Source organism: Marmota monax, unplaced genomic scaffold (genome assembly GCF_021218885.2).
Source record: "Marmota monax isolate L192 unplaced genomic scaffold, Marmota_monax_Labrador192_F-V1.1 WCK01_AAM20220418_F8-fsc00052, whole genome shotgun sequence".
Classification (NCBI taxonomy): Eukaryota; Metazoa; Chordata; class Mammalia; order Rodentia; family Sciuridae; genus Marmota; species Marmota monax.
This window is the reverse complement of record NW_026693473.1, coordinates 5,561,472-5,579,048: the sequence shown is the minus strand read 5'-3', so window position 1 is coordinate 5,579,048 and position 17,577 is coordinate 5,561,472. Positions and strand designations below refer to the sequence as shown.

The following is a 17,577-nucleotide window of genomic DNA, read 5'->3' as shown; positions in this document are numbered from 1 at the left end:
GAGCTCTGCACAGCCTTCCCACAGGCGCAGGTGACACTGAGGATGGGTTTCTATTTGGGGATAAAATCAGAAGATGGATTGGGAGTCTGAGAAGACACCAAGACCCCTCCTCAATCCTGTGCACTCTGTCCTGAAACACTGAAATTCAATGAAGGCCTACACATGGAATGGGGAGATGGCTGCCACCCCTTTGTCTCACAGGTCCCAGAACACCCGCAGCCACATATAAACACCTTAGGCACATTTGGCAATTACTCCTTGGAAAAGATGTGCAGATATTCAGATACTGACATTTGGAGGTTGCTCCCCACCCAACCCTCCAGTGCCCTCCTGGTCACACGGCATGCGGTGAGGCTTCCAGCCAATGAGCCCCTCCTGTAGGAGGAAGAGCCAGGCAGCCTTCATGCCTCACTCAGCTGGAGAACCTTCAGCTGCAGAGCACCAGACTTTTCAGAGAAGCCTCTCTAACAGTTCAAAATAGGTCATCGAGAAGGTCCGGGAACTCAGAGGAAGCCAAATGCAAGCAGGACAGTAAAAGTTCAACAATACTGTACTATCCCCTCCTTAGAGAGTTGAGAGAAGATACTACACCCGTGAAAAAACAACACGCTGCTACAGAGAGGGAAAATGACAGAATGAGAAAAAGCTCTTAGAAATTAAGGATATTAAGCTTGACATGGAACATTTCATAAATAATGTCAAAGAAAATGGTCAGAAGCTAGAACAAGAACACCAAGAGAGGAAATAAGAGAGAAAATAGAAGAAAATTAGAGAATCGATCTAACAAGTTCCTGACAGACAGAATGGAAAAGAATAACTTGTCAGGAAAAATTCCCAGAATTGAAGGGCAAGAATTGCTAAATGGATATGATGCTCTAAGTGGATGGTATAATGAATTTTAAAAGACCCATTCTAAAGCACGGTATTAGCACATACTTTGAGAAAAAGAACATTCTAAAAGCTGAGAGAGAGAGAGAGAGAGAGAGAGAGAGAGAGAGAGAGAGAAAAGCTCATTTAAAAAACCATAAATCAAGAATCATAATGACTGCAGGCTTCAATACCAACATTAGGACATAAAGGAAGTGAAGCAATTCTTTCTAAATTCTTGGTGAGAATTATTTCCCACCTGGAGTTCTATACTCAGACAAATTACCAGTTGAGAGTGAGAATACATCAAAGTCATTTTCAGACCTTCAAAGTCTCAAAAGCCTCAAAAGCATTCAATAAGCATTAACTATTAGGACTAATATGTGTTATCTTCTCAATTTTCCCTCTTTGTTCTCCTTTCTCTTCTTCTCTTAATACAATATATATTTGATAAATACAAATTAAAATTGATCTTTTCATTTTAAAAATAGAAATTAATAGGTTGAAGAAATGCCTCACCAAAATAGTTTTTGACTTTAGCAAAGCATTCAGCTGAACCCTGCATGAAAACTTTTTAGCCAAAACAATGAGATGTGGATTGAGATGATGGTATTGGATTCATGGCGCATTCATAGCCTACTAGAAGTTCACATAATCCAATCCCCTTGGCTTTAGAGATGAAGAAAATGAAACTCCAAAGAGGAGCGGGCTTATCTAAGGAAGACTGTGTTTGGAAGGCAGTATGTAATAAATATTTATTGAATGAATTAGTGAATTAGTAATTTAGTAAATTGAAGATTATCCAACACTCTTAACTTGTTAGTGGAAAAACTAAGGACCCTAAGCTAGTTGGTAGTGCAGCAAGGACCAGACTGAGGTTTTTAAAATCTAGGCTCAGAACACCTTTCTGCAAGCTTTCCAGATTAATGACTATCAGGCTAAGAGAATGTCCATGCTAACATCTATGGTATTTCTGCATGGACTGAGTGACGTTCCATGTTGTCATGGAGACCACTGTGCTCTCTCGTGTATGGACCAGTGACTGTGTGGACAGAGGGCTTTCCAGATCTTGCTGGACACAGCTGCAGAGGACACAAAGCTGGGAGAGCAGCAAAGATCACAGACAACAGAAACCCATCCTGGGTCTTTGTGAGTTTCTAACCTACCTTCCTACTCCACGCAGGGCTCTTTCCAAAATATCTAAGTCTCTGCTTTATGAAGCTGTCCCCTCCTGCTAGAGAGCTGTAATATTAAGAATTTCTGTGTTTGGAATTTCCATCCACTGTTCTTAGTGTGCCCTCCAGGGTCCTGCAGGAGAGATCATTCCTTCTTCCCCAGAGCTTCACCCATGTGCATGCTAGAAACGAATTCCTTAAGTTCTCCCTTTTCCAAAATATTCCTTGAATTGGCTCTCAAAGGAGCAATTTCCATTATCACCATCATGTTTTTCTATTTTTCTGGATAAACATGTTACTATCCTCCTAATGGGGACACCCAGAACGGAACTGGATGGCCCAGAGCAGGCCCAGCGGGCACTCACTTCTCTGTCTGAACACTATGCTTCTCTCACAGTGGCCTGGGAGACGTGTAGTCAAGTAGCGCCGTGAGCTTCTGCTGAGCACTGAAAACCCCACTGAACACCACACTCTCATTTACAGGGGCTCCTCAAGCCAGCTCCTCCCCTTTCTGTCCTTGGGCTACTGAGGCTTTTAACTCATAGAATCTTTTATTGATCATTGTTCAATTAAATTTTCTAGCTAAAGCACAGGGTTCTTGTTGTCTCATCTATCACAATGGTGATTCCTTCTAGCTGTGTGTCACCTGCAAACCTAAAGTGCATGCTTCCATGTATTCATTCAGGAGAGAGAGAGAGAGAGAGAGAGAGAGAGAGAGAGAGAGAGAGAGAGAGAGAGAGAGAGAGAGAGAGAGAATGAGGCAGGAGCAAGGACAGGGCAATGAACTTGGGCCTCTGAAACACTGGTAGAGGTATCTGTCCTGCTGAGAGGGAGGCCTCTCCCACCTGCCTTGAGCTCTCCCAAGACTGAGCAGGAAGGCACTCCCCAGGACTTAGGAAAGAAGACAAAGAGCCCATGGGAATATCTCTGAAAACCTCAGCTGACCTGCAAAAGAGGGAAGAGAGGTGGCTGGGAAAACCTCAGGTTAAAGAGAGAAAGATGAGAAGTTGCGGACTCCTCTAAATGGCCTCCCGGCATTCCTTGGAACTGTCCACTGTGTGGATTGTACAACACCGGATAGTTTAGCTTCAGAAGGAACCAGGCCAAAGAGCAGAGACAATTATTTTTCCAAAGTGCAAAATGTTATCAAACCTCAATTATTCAGATGTGGGTCCCATTTTCTATTTTGTGAGTTACTGGATCTGGAGCCAGATGGCTTAGGTTTGAGTCTGTCTCCATTGTTACTATCTATGTAACCTTGAACAAGTTAATTAGCTTCTCTTTGGCTCATTTTCTTATCGGTAAAATAGGTATGGTATTGATTCCTACCAGACAGAATCATTGTGAGGACTGCACAAATTAACAGGGAAACCCAGACACGTAACGTGCCCTTCAAGCATCACTAATGTTTCTCTAGTCATCCTAACTTGGCACGTGACTGAAGATGTTTTTCTGCCATAATACCTTGTGTCCAAGGAACAGACATGCATTTCCAAAGTGCTATCAGTGATATAGAAGAATTGGCAGACTGGACAAAAAAAAATTAAAAGCAATCACATTCCTAATCCTTAGGTTAAAAGGTTTTGGTGTGATTTATGCTACAATTTCCTTTTGTAGGATCAAGGATGTGACCTCCTTCTCTTATTCCATCAGGCTTCCTACAGAAACAACAGAATGGACTCAGACTAGGAAGAGAATTCTTGGAACTGACTGCCAAATCAGGGTGGATAACACACTGCAGTCAGGGTAGAGGTCAAGGTATACAGTCCTCATAGGAACTTGGCAAAGAGATCCCTGGAAAGAGGCCAAGTGCCTTCAGGGCTGATCAGGAAACCCCAGTCAGTCTAACTGTTAGGTAATCCGAGCACTGCCAGCACCAGAGCTGGGAAGAAAGCACAGGCCAATTCAGGGGTGTGCAACTGAGGACGTGAGAAAGAACCAGTCTCAGTAAGGCTTTTGCAAAGTCATGCTCGGGAGGAGCAGCTACTTTAAGTGGCTTTGCTTCAGAAAGCAAACACCTCTAGTTACTGCCACCTGGGCTGGACAAAGTGCAGTGGACATCTGTTGATTTCTCAACTTCCAAGTAAGAGTCATTAACTGGTATAGCCCTTTATGGTTTATGAACTCTCACAGATGTTATTTGATCCTCCAGAAGGTTGTCATTATCTAATTTTATAGATGAGGAAACTGAGGCCCCAAGAGGTGAGTGATTTGCTGGGGATCATACAAAGGCAAACTGCAGAGACAGGTCTTCAAGTCTTGAGAATCCAGTTCCCTCATCCATGGGCCTACTCCCTCCTTCACAGCCAGCCACTGTCCCTGGCATGGGCACAGGGCAGGCAGGCCCACACGGTGATGTCCCACCCTGCCCACACTTCCAGTCTTTTGGGAAACATGCATCTGGCAAGTGTGCTGAGTGTGAGAACAGGAGGTGCTGGCCCAGAGAGAAGGAACGGCATCTCTTAGAAAGTGATTCGCCTCACCCACTGGGCCAGAGGACCCAGCTGTCCTGTCTCCTCAGAACTGTTTGTGTTACTGACTTCTGGGCTCTCTCTTGCCCAGACGACATCTTCACTCCTGCTTAGCTATGAGCCAGAGGGAAACAGGAGCACCCACCTCTTTCCTGTGCCAGCAGATCTGCTCAGCCCCATCCCCATCAGGCCATCTCCAGTCCTGTGGTTGAAAGGAGACAGGTGCCCACCAGCCACTAGCAGAGACAGCAACACCTGCAAGGGCTCCCAGTGTCTCCCTTAAACGGTGTCAAGTTTTTGCCCTCCCTGAATTAGTGTTAGGATTTCCCTTTATCTTCTATGGCCCCATGCTTCTACTTGTTTGCCTAACCCACTTACTAGGTAAGTCCTGATGAGATTTTCTGCTTTTATCTGCTGCTGTTGGTTGCTTTTGCTTGTTGCCCCATGCCTTGTCTGGCTCATGACATCATGCTTTCTTATCACTACTTCTCTCCTGACCCTGCCCTGCCTGGTTACCTCTGTAAAGACATGCCCTCTGGGCACCATTTGCTACTGCTTCCTTGACTACGTGTGTGTTTTATGATTCAGCTCCATCTTAATTTCTTATCTTTTCCATTCAAACCTGCTCTCTAGGGACAAGAAGTGCAAAGGCACAGTTTGGCCACTAGAGGGAAGCAGTGGCTAGGATTTATCAAAGGAATTGTGAGTTGCTTCAAGCTGGCTCCATAGAGATTGGCGCTGTCCAGGTCAGAGACCTGCAGGCTATGTGGGAACACAAGACACACGGCTGCATAGAGTAAGTGGTGTATCATAGGTGCTCAATATGTTTCCTGAAAGGATTTCCTCATTTTGAAAATGAGAAACCAGAAACCAGGGCAAAATGTCGTCATTTGAGATTCATTTCTCTATCCCTTATATCGGATCTGTTGCTCAGCACTGCCAAATTATTTAAAATCTTTCCCTTGCCTTTTGGACAGCCCCCCATGCTAACCCAGGCCCTCATCTCCCACCTGTTTCTCTGCAGGTGTCTCCTTATCTGCCACTCTCCACCCTCATCAGAACATTCTCATTTCAGAATTTTATTAACTCTGCCACGTCTGCCCCTTCAAGCCCTACCAGCCTCATCCTGGTATTCCAGGCTCTTCAGGATACTCCCCACTCAACTTCCTACACTTGTCCATATTTTTCCTCTGCCTGGTCTCTGGATGCTGTCCCAAATGTGTCCTATCATTTCGGCCTCTGAACTTGTGGATAGATGACATAACAATTCAAATAGTTTTTCCACCTGTTGAGGTCAAGTACCCACATCTCTATTCCTTGACAGAGGTCTCTACAGGAGATTTCCCTTTCCTGAAACATCTACAGTCCATCCTGTAGATTTTAACAATTAAGTATGAGAAGGACAAATCCCATATTTTAGATTTTAGCTGGGGATGTAGAGTACTTGCCAAGCCTGTGTGAGACCCTGGATTCAATCCCCACTACTGAAAAAAAAAAGTAGATGACTTGTGCATGTGTGTCCTCTTCTGTGGCACTGCTTCCTTCAGCAATTGGGCATTCTAGAGCTCTGAGTCTTATGTCAGTCAAAAGGACTGTGAGCACATGTACCATGCCACAGCATTTCCTAAGAGATGAGTGGGTCTTAGTATCTCTACACAATTCTTGACTTCTTGGGTTTTTTCCTCCTATCAAATGTATGTCAATATTTCTATTCCACAAACCATGTTTCAGTTGGTGGTTATGAGGCAGGGGTGGCTGAGAGAACTGGGCAAGCTGGGAGCTCATTGAAGATAGCCTGGTGCTGGAGAGCCTGGGTTTTGAACTCAGCAACCCTGAATTTGAATCCAACTCCTACCACTGGCTGTTGATGTTACCTTGGAAACATCAGAGTATGCAGTCTCTCACTAGGCTTTGACTCCCTGTCCAAAATATTGGGACAAGGACCAAGTTCATAGGGTTGCTATTTCAATTAAAGATTATAATGCACGTGAACGCTTGATACATGTGAATGGCTGCTGGTGTTACTATTTGGTGAGTGAGTGAGTCACTGAGGCTACATGGAATAGTCTCTTCTTCCTTCCCTTTTCTTTCATGTGTGTGTATATGTGTGTGTGTGAGAGAGAGAGAGAGAGAAAAAAATACTGGGAATTGAACCCAGAGGTGCTCTACCACTGAGCCACATCCCCAGCCCTCTTACAATATTTTAATTTGAGACAAGGTCTTGCTAAGTTTCTGAGGCTGGCTTTGAACTTGTAATCCTCCCACCTCAGCTTTCCAAGTAGCTGGAATTACAGGTGTGTGTCACCATGCCTGGCTGGGGAACTCCCTTCTACACCATCCTGACCCTATGTTCTGCTGAATAATTCAGTAGTGCTGAGCAGTAAGAGTTCAGAAGGATTGGACAGTTTTGTCTTCCTTCAAATTTTTCTTCCAAAGTTGCAGGAGATGGGGCTAGATATTACGAAAGAAATTTAAACTAGAGGTCCAAATTAGAATGTGTGGGCCAGTTGTAAGATTTAAAATCATTGCAAAATGCTAAATCGACAATGTAGATTCTCCAGGAACTGGGGACAGAGGGGAATTTTATTCTCCTTTAATGCAAACCAATCATACTAGATGTGGATAGAGTGTAGGAGATAGTTTCAGAGAAAGTAGAGAAAAACTGCTTGAAACATTTTTTAAAATGTTATAATTTTTCCTGTGTTATAATTTTTCTAGCTCCTCCACTTAGGAGTGTAGGAGCTAGAAAGGCCAGTTTAACTTGAAGCATGTCCTGGACAGAATTTCAAGGAAGTGAATGAGGACCTGGGGATGGAAGCCTCAGGCCGTGGGGAGCACCCAGCTCCAGCTGCATGTTCCTGGTGGCAACATTTAGGTGGAAAGGAGATTTATATCCTTAGGAAAAGACAGAAATGGGTGGCCCTTGGGGAAATTATAGAAAACCTGGGAACTGCCCCTGGGATCACTCTAGAAGCATGAGCTCTTAGTTATGAAGATGGCCACTGGCACCCACCTCAGAATGTGTGTAGTATTACATCAGAGGAAAAGGGAAAAATAGGAGCCCCAACTGAGCTGAAATGGCCTACAAGTAGGACAGCACATGTACCATTGAATCACCACAGGGCCGCATTGAGACTTCAGAATCCCTCCCCACCTTCCCGCACTGTGCTCCAATCAGAGACAGCCCTTCCCAGTGCTCCTACCACCCTTCTGGAAGGTCTTTGGTTTCTGAAAGAAGAGATAACTTAGGTCATTTTTCTCCTTTAAGGCTGACCTCAAGTTCTGCATTCCTTCATTCCACAGGTCTGTATGAAACCCTCTGCCTCTGGATTCCATCAGGATAGATGCCATCCCCAGATGCCGGCCCCGAGCCACACCTTTGTCCTGCGTACTTGGGCAAGGATGTCTACATTTTCACAGCTCCCTCTCATAGTCAAGATCCTCCTCAACTGCACTCTTACCAGCCTCTTCCTTCTGCCAGTAGGAGAGGCTTCTTTGGGCTCTGAGACCTACAGGGGATCCTTCCTTGACAGCCCCCTACCTCCTTTCAGCTATATCTATGATTGGGAGCTTTTGACTCTAGGACCATCCCCTACAGCCAAGGTAGGAGATTTCCAGAGAAGGAGCCTTCTGATTTTACGCCCTCCCATCCACAACTTCCACACCATCACTCTTCTTTCTATATTGAACCCTGTCTCAGTCTATTTCTATAAGTGAAGCCATTGTTTAAATCACCACTGCCTTTCAGTGGCTACGCACTTTGACAAGATAACAAAGAGTTGTCAATGAAAAGCACAATAATAGTAGTTATCTTGTTTGGAACATGGCATTAAATCTTCAATATCTCAGGATGAGTTTCATTCATTTTAAATGGGATTAGTAGCTGACGCATGCTCTCTGCTTGGCTACCTCCCCTTTCCCATGTTAACCTGCACACTCCAGATTTTATGGTTGCTTTTTCCATTTACATGGAACTCTTTACAAATTAGAACAAATAAATAAAATAAAATAAAATAAAGGAAAATGGAACAAAGAGACTATTTAGGACAAAAACTCTCCTGTGTGTGTGGTCTGTGCCTTTTCAACCACAAGGTATCACCTTTCTCAGCTCAGATGTGGACGGGGCTGTATGTGGGGCCTGAGCTGAGAGGAGTTCAGACAGTTGCCATTGTTTGTAATGTTCTGGACTCTAGGACATCCAAGTAGCTCTACCAGGGTGGAAGGAAGGTATGTGAGGCACACAGTCTCAGCCAGAATCCCACACCTGCTTTCATGGTGACAGCTGAGCAGAGACAAATGACACATCTATGATAGAGATGGGATAGTCCCTGCAACAGGTGAAATCCAACCTCCTGCCCTGGCCTCTGCTGGGAACTGCTTTTCTTCTGGCAAAGGGCAGGAAGCAGAGGTCCTTACCCACTGTGCTTCCAGAACATATCCATGTCTGTGTGAGGTTCCCACACTTCCACACAGCTGCTGCTACCAGCTCTGAGGTGGACTTAAAAAAAAAAAATCTCAGCACATGTAGTTTGAGAAAAGAAAAGTCACCTCACACATCAGGGCACCGGAAAGGTACAGCAAGAAATTCATGATTCAGTCCCTCAGCATAAAACCACTGTGTTACCTCTGCCATCAACACCATTGAATCTCCCAGGGCCTCTCTGACCTCAGACTCACTAGCAAAGGAGGAAGGACATATGAGACCCCAGTGTTTACAGTCTTCCCCTTCCTACCCAAGAAAAAGATGGTAAAAAATAAAAAGAGCTAGCTGCTCTATAAAGAGATAAGATTATCGGTCAATGTGCACCAATCATATGTTAGATAATATACAAAACAGTGCCACAGAGATCATGCCCAGACTTAACTACCGCCCTTAGCCCTTGAGTGGACCTGCTTTGTGTGTGAGACAATCGGATCCCATGATGTCCTCTACGACCTACATCTCTAATCTAATTTTCTACTGAAGCAACCTACAATCTATAGCCCCAGTCACACAGATGGCTAGGCCCTGGGTGACCAAGTGCCTTTGGCCAGTGGTCCCTTCTGCCTGGAGCATTCTTCCAGTCCCCACCTGTCAAGCTGTTCTGCTCCTTTAAAAACTGAGCTCAACTATCACCTGACTAATATCTCACTTATTCCTTGAACAGATACCTATGGAGCGCTTACCACATGCCAGGCCGACTTGGAGGTGCTGGGTATTCAGCACCACACACATGTGTGGGGGTGGTTTGCATATATTCTGCAAGACTTTTCAAAACCCCACAACTGCAGAATTGACTGTTTCTTGACTCAGTGTTTCTAATGCACTTTATTCCAGTATTTAACATACACTTCCTCAGGATTTCCAATGGGGCTATGTATAGATCTGCAACTCAATCTGGGGTCCCTGGAGTCTGCACTTTCACAGCCTCCCCGTGGACATATCTTGCACAGCATTTGTTTACTCAGTGCTTCCTGAGTTGACAGGAGACTCCACCCACAGAAGTCATAATTTAATTCACCCCTGCGTCTGCTTTTCCCTCTTTGGCTTCCTCCCCCTATACCTTTCTCTCCTGGTTTTTACTCTTTGTTTACAACAGAGATTTTTATTAACATTCTCCTGAGATGGTATTCTCATAAATTAATTTCCTCTCTACTAATTACTTCTGAATTATCTTTCATCAAGCAACTGAAAAAAAAGTTGATGTCTTATGAAAACTCATTGGCAGAGAAAATAGAATATTAAAGGTGAGATGTTTTAAAAATATGTCCACAGGTTCTTAGCTATTTCCCTTTCCATGGTTGGTGGAGTTTGGTTCCCCTCCCCTCTGCTTGAGCACAGGCTGCCCTTGGTGGCCGCTTCTAGTGAGGAGAATATGGTGACAGTGTTGATGTGCCACCCCTGAGCCTGGGAGATAAAGGTGTCCAGGCTTCCTCCTTGCCCTCTTGGTCACTCACTTTGAGGGAATACAGCTGCCATGTCATAAGGACACTTAAGCAGCCCTAGAGAGAGGTCCACAAGGCAAGGAGGCCAGGTCTCCTGCCCTCAGCATGTGGACCAGCTGTCTGAGAAGACCTCATCCCCACAGGGACAGTAGTCCCAGTGGACATCTTGACTGCAACCTCTGGAGAACACTGTGCCAGAACCCACCAGAACTGCCAGGCTGAGCCACTCTTGGTTCCTGACACTCAGAAACTACTAGATAAAAAAAATGTATGTTTTTAAGTCCTTACATTTTGAGGTAACTTATTAGGCAGCAATATAAACTGAGTGACTTCTGTTCTGTTTTATTGCTCACATTGAGGAAGCCAATTAACCTCTCTAGCCCTTCTCTGCAATTGGAAGGAGGCAGGGTCAGAAGACTGTATGGAGCGTCAGTTCTAAAACCCTCTGCTTTCTGAACAAAATGCTTTTGAGAAATAATGAGCAGTAGCGTAGAGCAGTTTAGGGCAGTTGTATGTAAAACATACAACTTGACCTCCTTGGCTCTTTCTTTTCTTTCTCAGTATTGAGGATTGAACCCAGGGCCTCACACATGTTAGGCAAGCATTCTGTCACTGAACTGCACCCCTGGTTCTTTTTTAGAGATAGGGTCTCACGAAGTTGTCTAGGCTGGCTTCAAATGTGTGATCTTCCTGTCTCAGCCTCCTGAGTAGCTGGGATTACCCTGGGTGCCCAGCTTTCCTGACTATTTCTGCAGATTCAGTAAATAAGGGTCATTACTGATATGCAGAATGCAAGCTTCAAAGGGGAGGTCACATTCAACTTAGAAGAAGATGCAGAAAAAGCCCCTGAGTGGAAAGGTTTATGCTCAGAAGAGCTTAGAGGAGATAAAATCTTTTGTGGATGCTTCATGATTGACAAAATGTTTTCATTTATATCCTTTGTATCATTAGTCTTCACAATTTTCTATTTTCCATATAGGAAACTGAGGCTTAGAGAATTTGGGTAACTCATTCAAAGTCACACAGCTACTAATTTCTGGAATTGAGGACTGAATCACAAACTCTTGTTGCTAAATTCTACTTTTCATTACTTTCACCTGCCTCCCTGATAATCAATCAGCTTATTTTACAACGACTACATGTTTTATTAAGCAGGCCAATGGCACTGTCTGACAGGTCTGAACCCTCTCCTATGAGAAGCTGCCCTGTTTATACAGCTGACGGGGCATGCCATGGGCAGCAACACCTGCTATGCATAGGTCTAGTCCCTGTGCCTGCAGGAGATTGGACTAGGTTGGGCATCTGGCCTATGGAAAGCTATCTTAAAGTCCATCAGTGACAAATGACATGGCCTGGGGTAAAAAGATGGGCTGGGCCAATTAATTCCCATCTGTCAAGAATGTGAACTAGAAAATAGCCAGAAAATGACCTACTTACTTAGGGTGAGTAAATGTTTTTGTAGGGGTGGGGTGAGGGAGAAAGGGCAGAGGGGCCCCCATGGGCCTTAGGCAAGCCAAGGTTCGGAGGTGACAGAAACTCAGAATAAGTAGAGACAATGAGAAGCAAAGGTATACAGAGAATGTGCAGAGGCTCGGTGGGGGTCAGGAAGAGGCGAGCTTGAGCAGGAGCCCCAAGCAAGGGCCCTCTAGGCATTTTGGGTCTAGGAGGATCCTAGGACCCATGCTCACTGGGGGCCAGACCTACTGTGGCTACAAGTACTCAATTGCTATGAGATTCCATCTTGCTCATCAGTTCTTGGTAATCTTCACCCCTAACTCAAGTTATCTTGGGAGAGCTCTTTCCCTGGCAACTAAATGAATTTAACTAAAGCTGGCATGGCTGATGTAAAATTTCAAAAAAACCAAACTGGGCAGTTATGAAATTCCAAGGCTCATAGGGTTTTCTAAGGCAAAGTGTGGACACAAGAAGACATTGTGGACTCTGACAGTGAAGCAACAAAACCACTTCTGACACCAAAGGCTGCTTGTGTTTCACAGTGCTGAGACCCGACAGGAAGCTGCTCTACTCTCCCCCCTCCCGGCCCCCATACACACAGAATTGGCTGTGATGAAGGACTAACCAACTGTTTTACAGTTTTTAAGAAACTGCTCCAAATGGTGCTAAAGGGGTGACAGTCCAGGGTAATCAAAAGGCCAATTAAAACACATAGCAATCCTAAACTCTGCAGGGGTCTAACTGGCACACAGGGGACCAGCTTGGAACCCCCAAAGTGTCATCTGTGATACACATAAACTAGAGCCTCAAGGAAGACTGCAATTTGCTAAATGGTGTCCTCTGAGTGGCCCCCGATCTGCAAAAAATTGACCTTCATAGCACCAGGGCACAGAGAGACTGGGTCAAGAGTTCCAGACTTAAAGTGAAGGCCCTGGATAGGATTCCCAGCTCTCAGCTTGGATAAGCAATTTCTGAGCCACAATAGGGCTGGACTAAAAGACCTTCAAGGTCCATTTGTGTTCTAAAATTTTCTATAGGTGTGATTCAGTCTTACATACCCGTGCACAACTAATTCTTCCACTAGCCATGCACTCTAGACACAAGGTAACTATATCACAATGTCTAAAAAACCACAAATGAACCAAAATTCAGGATACATGGTTTGGCTCTAGGAGAGATTTCTTTAAAAGCAGAATTGTTCCTTTAAATACTGTATGTGGAGACCTAAGCACGCAGCAACCCACATATTTACTCTTCTAAAAGAGCCTAACTAGGTGACTAAAAAATCAAAGGAAGTACTTTCATTTCTTATGTACCCTTAAAATAAGATCAAATGTATAAAAATGTACATAACTTTTACTCTTGCTATTTTCTCCCTTCCTTCCTTTGAAGAGTATCTGGAAAGCCCTGGATTGTCTAGCTTCTTTCTTGCAGGTCTTGTATAAAATCAAACCTGGCCACATCCTCTTCCTTATGCAGTACCTTGCTGCATGCTGGGGAAAGTATCTGTGTTCCCCTCCAGCCTGGCTTTGGGCCTCAGCCCTGCTGCCTGCTGCGGCCTCTGGCCCTGGTGGATCTCAGGGAGCGCGATGGTCAGATGGCGGGAAAGTTATTCATGTAATTATTATAGGTTCATCATTCCTAATGGAACATCATTTGATGTTTTAAAGCTTCCAGCCTTTTTCTACTGCTTAGTTGGTGGAGGATTGGGAACTTTGTGGTCTATTTACTTCAGAGGATCAATGCATTTTGGAGAGATCTATCAGTGCCCAGAAAGCATAGAGAGCCTGATGCAAGAGGGAGGTTTGCGCTGCATTTTAATATCACTGAAACAGGGTGGTAAGTAGATTTTTTTCCTAAAACCATTTTAGAATATTTCCTAAAATCCCCATCTGACTGCTTCCCCTGGCTCCTCTTCATCCGGCAGGCTAGAGATCACACCCCCACAGGCCCATCTTTTTTGGCAGTGATGTGCCCAGCCATCAGGGCCCACACAGACCTTAGTGGTGCTTTTAAATGGACTCCACCAGTCCCTATATGGCAGCAGAGTAGGAAAAGTGGGGGCAGCACTGGGCTGAGAGTCAAGAGCCTTGGAAGCCATCTGGTTGTGTCCCCAAGTGGATGGTGAACTTGGGCAAGCCACTGGGTCTTTCTGGACTATTTCCTCATCTATAAAATCAGGAAAAAGACACCTAAAAGCATCCTTCACCTCTAATTTGGTGTTCTGATCCACAGCCTGCTCCTGAAAGAATCTCATGGTGGAGATGCTGAGGACTTGGAGTGTCAGTGGGGAGATGAGCTGCTCCAGCTACTCTGAGCTCTGTGGCCTTTGGGGACCCCACAGTTTGCTCTGCTACAGAGGATATCATCTAGAAAGGTATCTTACCCAAATCTCCATATTCATCTTTAATTTTATAAGGCCCTTTTGAAAGGAATGAGGGGGAAATTCTCCTGTTCCACTAGATAGCATCTCTTAATTCTTGCTCAAATTTCTCTTACTAAAAGTTACTTTACAGAAAAGTATCTTCTTTACTTTTAGCATTACTGTGCCCTGCAATATTCAGCATTACTTTAAGAATTTATCCCACATAAGCTGGGCATGGTGGTTCATGCCTGTAATCCTGGCTACTTGGAAGCTAAGGCAGCAGGACTGCAAGTTCAGGGCCAGCCTCAGCAACTTGGTGAGAGCCTATCTCAAAATAAAATAGAAGAAGGTCTGGGGATATAGCTCAGTGGTAGAGCACCCCTGGGTTAAATCCCTAGTTTAAAAAAAGCTAGGCAGGGGAGGGCAGGGAAGAACTTATCCCAAATGTTTACCAACTTATCCATAACACACATGCATATCCTATTCCTCAGACCACAAACTACTACCCAGAGATCATCTCCTGTTAACCACTCAACTATGTGATAACAGCTCTCCTCTCCTCCCATCTCTTGCTCTTGTAATCCCCCATCCTCCCCCCCACTCTCTCTTTCACACACACTGCTGCTATTCTTTTTTTTTTTTTTAAAGAGAGAGTGGGGGGGGGAGAGAGAGAATTTTAATATTTATTTTTTAGTTTTCGGCGGACACAACATCTTTGTTTGTATGTGCTGTTATTCAATGTCACTGTCCTTGCTTCCTATATCAAGATTACTCAAAATCACCCCCCACCACCTTGTGGTGAAAGAAGGCAGTGGAGAGAGCCCACGTGCATTTTCCATATTATTATACTTGTTTTGGTCAAAAGCAAAAACCCTAACCCAACACACTTGCCTTTTTGCTCTTGCTGTCACAGAATGTGAAGACAAATTCACTTCCAACACTTTCACAGGGACTTTAAGTTTTCTCATGACTCCTCTGCTTCCTGTTTGATTCCTTGTCACATGATCCTCTTCTAAACCATTTGCCTTCTTTATAAACCAACAACACCTCATCAATAGTAGTCTTGCGCACTCCTTTCTGAGGAAACAGAAGTCCTAAAATGCTCACCTTCTCCTGTCCCTACTCCACCTGGAAGCAGGTCCACATCCCAGAGCATATGCTTGAAGGCCTGGCGGAGCCAATCTTTCAAACAACCAGTCTGCTACCCAGACTGATCCTGCATTCCAGATCACATCTGCACTTGCTGATTCCCATAACACCCAACATCTCCCCAACTCCTTGACTTTTCTTATGATGTTTTCTTGGTCTGGAATAGGCTCTGCCTTCCCTTTCCAAACCACACTTCTGGAACTCTCTGGAAATCCTTTCCCACTTTCTCAGCTCCAGTGCATCCTCATGCATGGATCCCTCCGAAACAGCCTCTGCCTAGACCATAGTCACCAGCAGGTCCAAGCAACTTCTCCCTCTGGCTTCATGATAGCCAAATGCTATTTATAGCTCCACTACAGAACTCTTTTGCCTTGGATGATATTTGTTTATGTTCCTGTGTCTTTCATTGAATTGGAAGTATCTTAATAGCAGAGCCTATATGGTTTAATATTTTTTTTCTCTTATAGATTTTCAATGATTGGTGATTGGAACTTGCTTAAGTGCATGGAAAGTTCTGTACTTTGCTTCATAATTTGTTTGAAATGTCTACATCTCCTGCTTCCTTCATCTGGACTCTCCTATGTGTAATTTTTAGATTTTATATCTTTGTGTTTTAATTAAACTCTCTCAATTACTTTTGGAAATAGGTATTGCATATTTTTAATTTATTTTATTGGCTTACAGCTTTGGACTTTTCATTGTGCCATCATTAATTTTGAGAAAAATGTCTCATAGTTCTTTAAAAAAATTGATCTGTTTTAAAATGTACTTTAAATGTTAAGAGGAGAAAAGTCAACTTTCCTTTATGATATATAGAATGAATTAGTTCTGAGTCTCAAGGATACCTTTGCTATATACATGAATGCTCTTTTGTAAAAAATGAGTATAAATCATACAGAAAGAAATTAATATAAAATATGTATATAATTAGTATATAATATATAATGGATTATTACTAGTTCTTTTTCTGATAACAAGAGATAGTATGGCAAAGACTTCCAGGTTACTCACAAAGTCCATCTTGCCTTTATTTCTTAGTAATAAAGACTCATTTTTTTGGGGGGGGCAGATATTTCTGCCAAGTAAAAGATTACATTTCCCAGGTTCCCTTGCAGTAATTGTAGCCATATTATCAAGCTTTGGCCAATGGGATGTAGTGGTGCAACTATTCTTCTTCATGTGGGGATGATGCTACTTCTTCCCTTTTGCCCAATCTGTTCCCTGGAATAGCACTTGTCTTGAACTATGAGAATTTTACTACACCCTAGGAGTGGTAGAGGAATAAGCTAGAAAGAGCCTGGGTACCTGATGATTTTGTGGATCCTCTTTACCTGTCCTAGACTACATAGTTTCAGGTAACTTTTAGATGAGAGGAAAATAAATTTCTCTCCATTTAAGCTAGTGTCATTTGGGGCTTAGTTCTTACATTAGCCAAACCTTTTAAATCCTAACTAATAAAGATGATAAGATCTTATGAATGTATATAGGAGAGGGCAGGAAATGCTTTTTAAATTCCATTTTAAAAAATTCTAATCAGGGGCTGGGGTTGTGACTCAGTGGTAATGCGCTTGCCTCGAATGTATGGGGCATAGAAATGAATAAATGAAGAGAAGGTATTGTGCCCATCTACAACTAAAAATATTTTTAAAAATTCCAATCAGAACAGAAAAGCTAATTCAAAGGCAGCTTGGATCAAAGAATCGCATCTCATTGACAAAAGAAAAAAGGAGGGGAATGTCATGGAGTGAACTGAAAGCTTGGCAGGAGCAGTGCCTGAGACACAGCTGACCCTAAACCCAGGTGACCGGACAGAGTGAAACAGACTGGGTAAGTTTTCACATCAGGACACACTGCAGCATTCTGAAAAAAAAAATTCAGGTACTCCTGGTATAAGAAGATCCTAGAAATTCTCTAAAAGAAAAGATTGGAAATAAGCTATTACTCAGCCTAAGAAGTAAATATGAGACAGTGGAGAGTGACCAATAACGACTAAGATTTCATGAAGATACTTTTTTTTTTTTTTTCAAATTTGTTTTGTTTTGGGGCTGGGGTTGTAGCTCAGCAATAGAGCACTCTCCTAGCATGTGTGAGGCGCTGGGTTCTATCCTCAGCACCACATTAAAAAAAATAAATAAAAATAAAGGTATGTGTTCAACAACAACTTAAAAAA

General features: G+C 43.6%; 1 protein-coding gene across 15 annotated transcripts in view; it reads right to left on the bottom strand.

Annotated features, from left to right (window-relative positions):
- Kalrn (kalirin RhoGEF kinase) overlaps positions 1–17,577 on the bottom strand; it is a 636,773-nt gene that overhangs the window by 149,420 nt on the left and 469,776 nt on the right. The gene's annotated exons all lie outside the window — the stretch shown is intronic.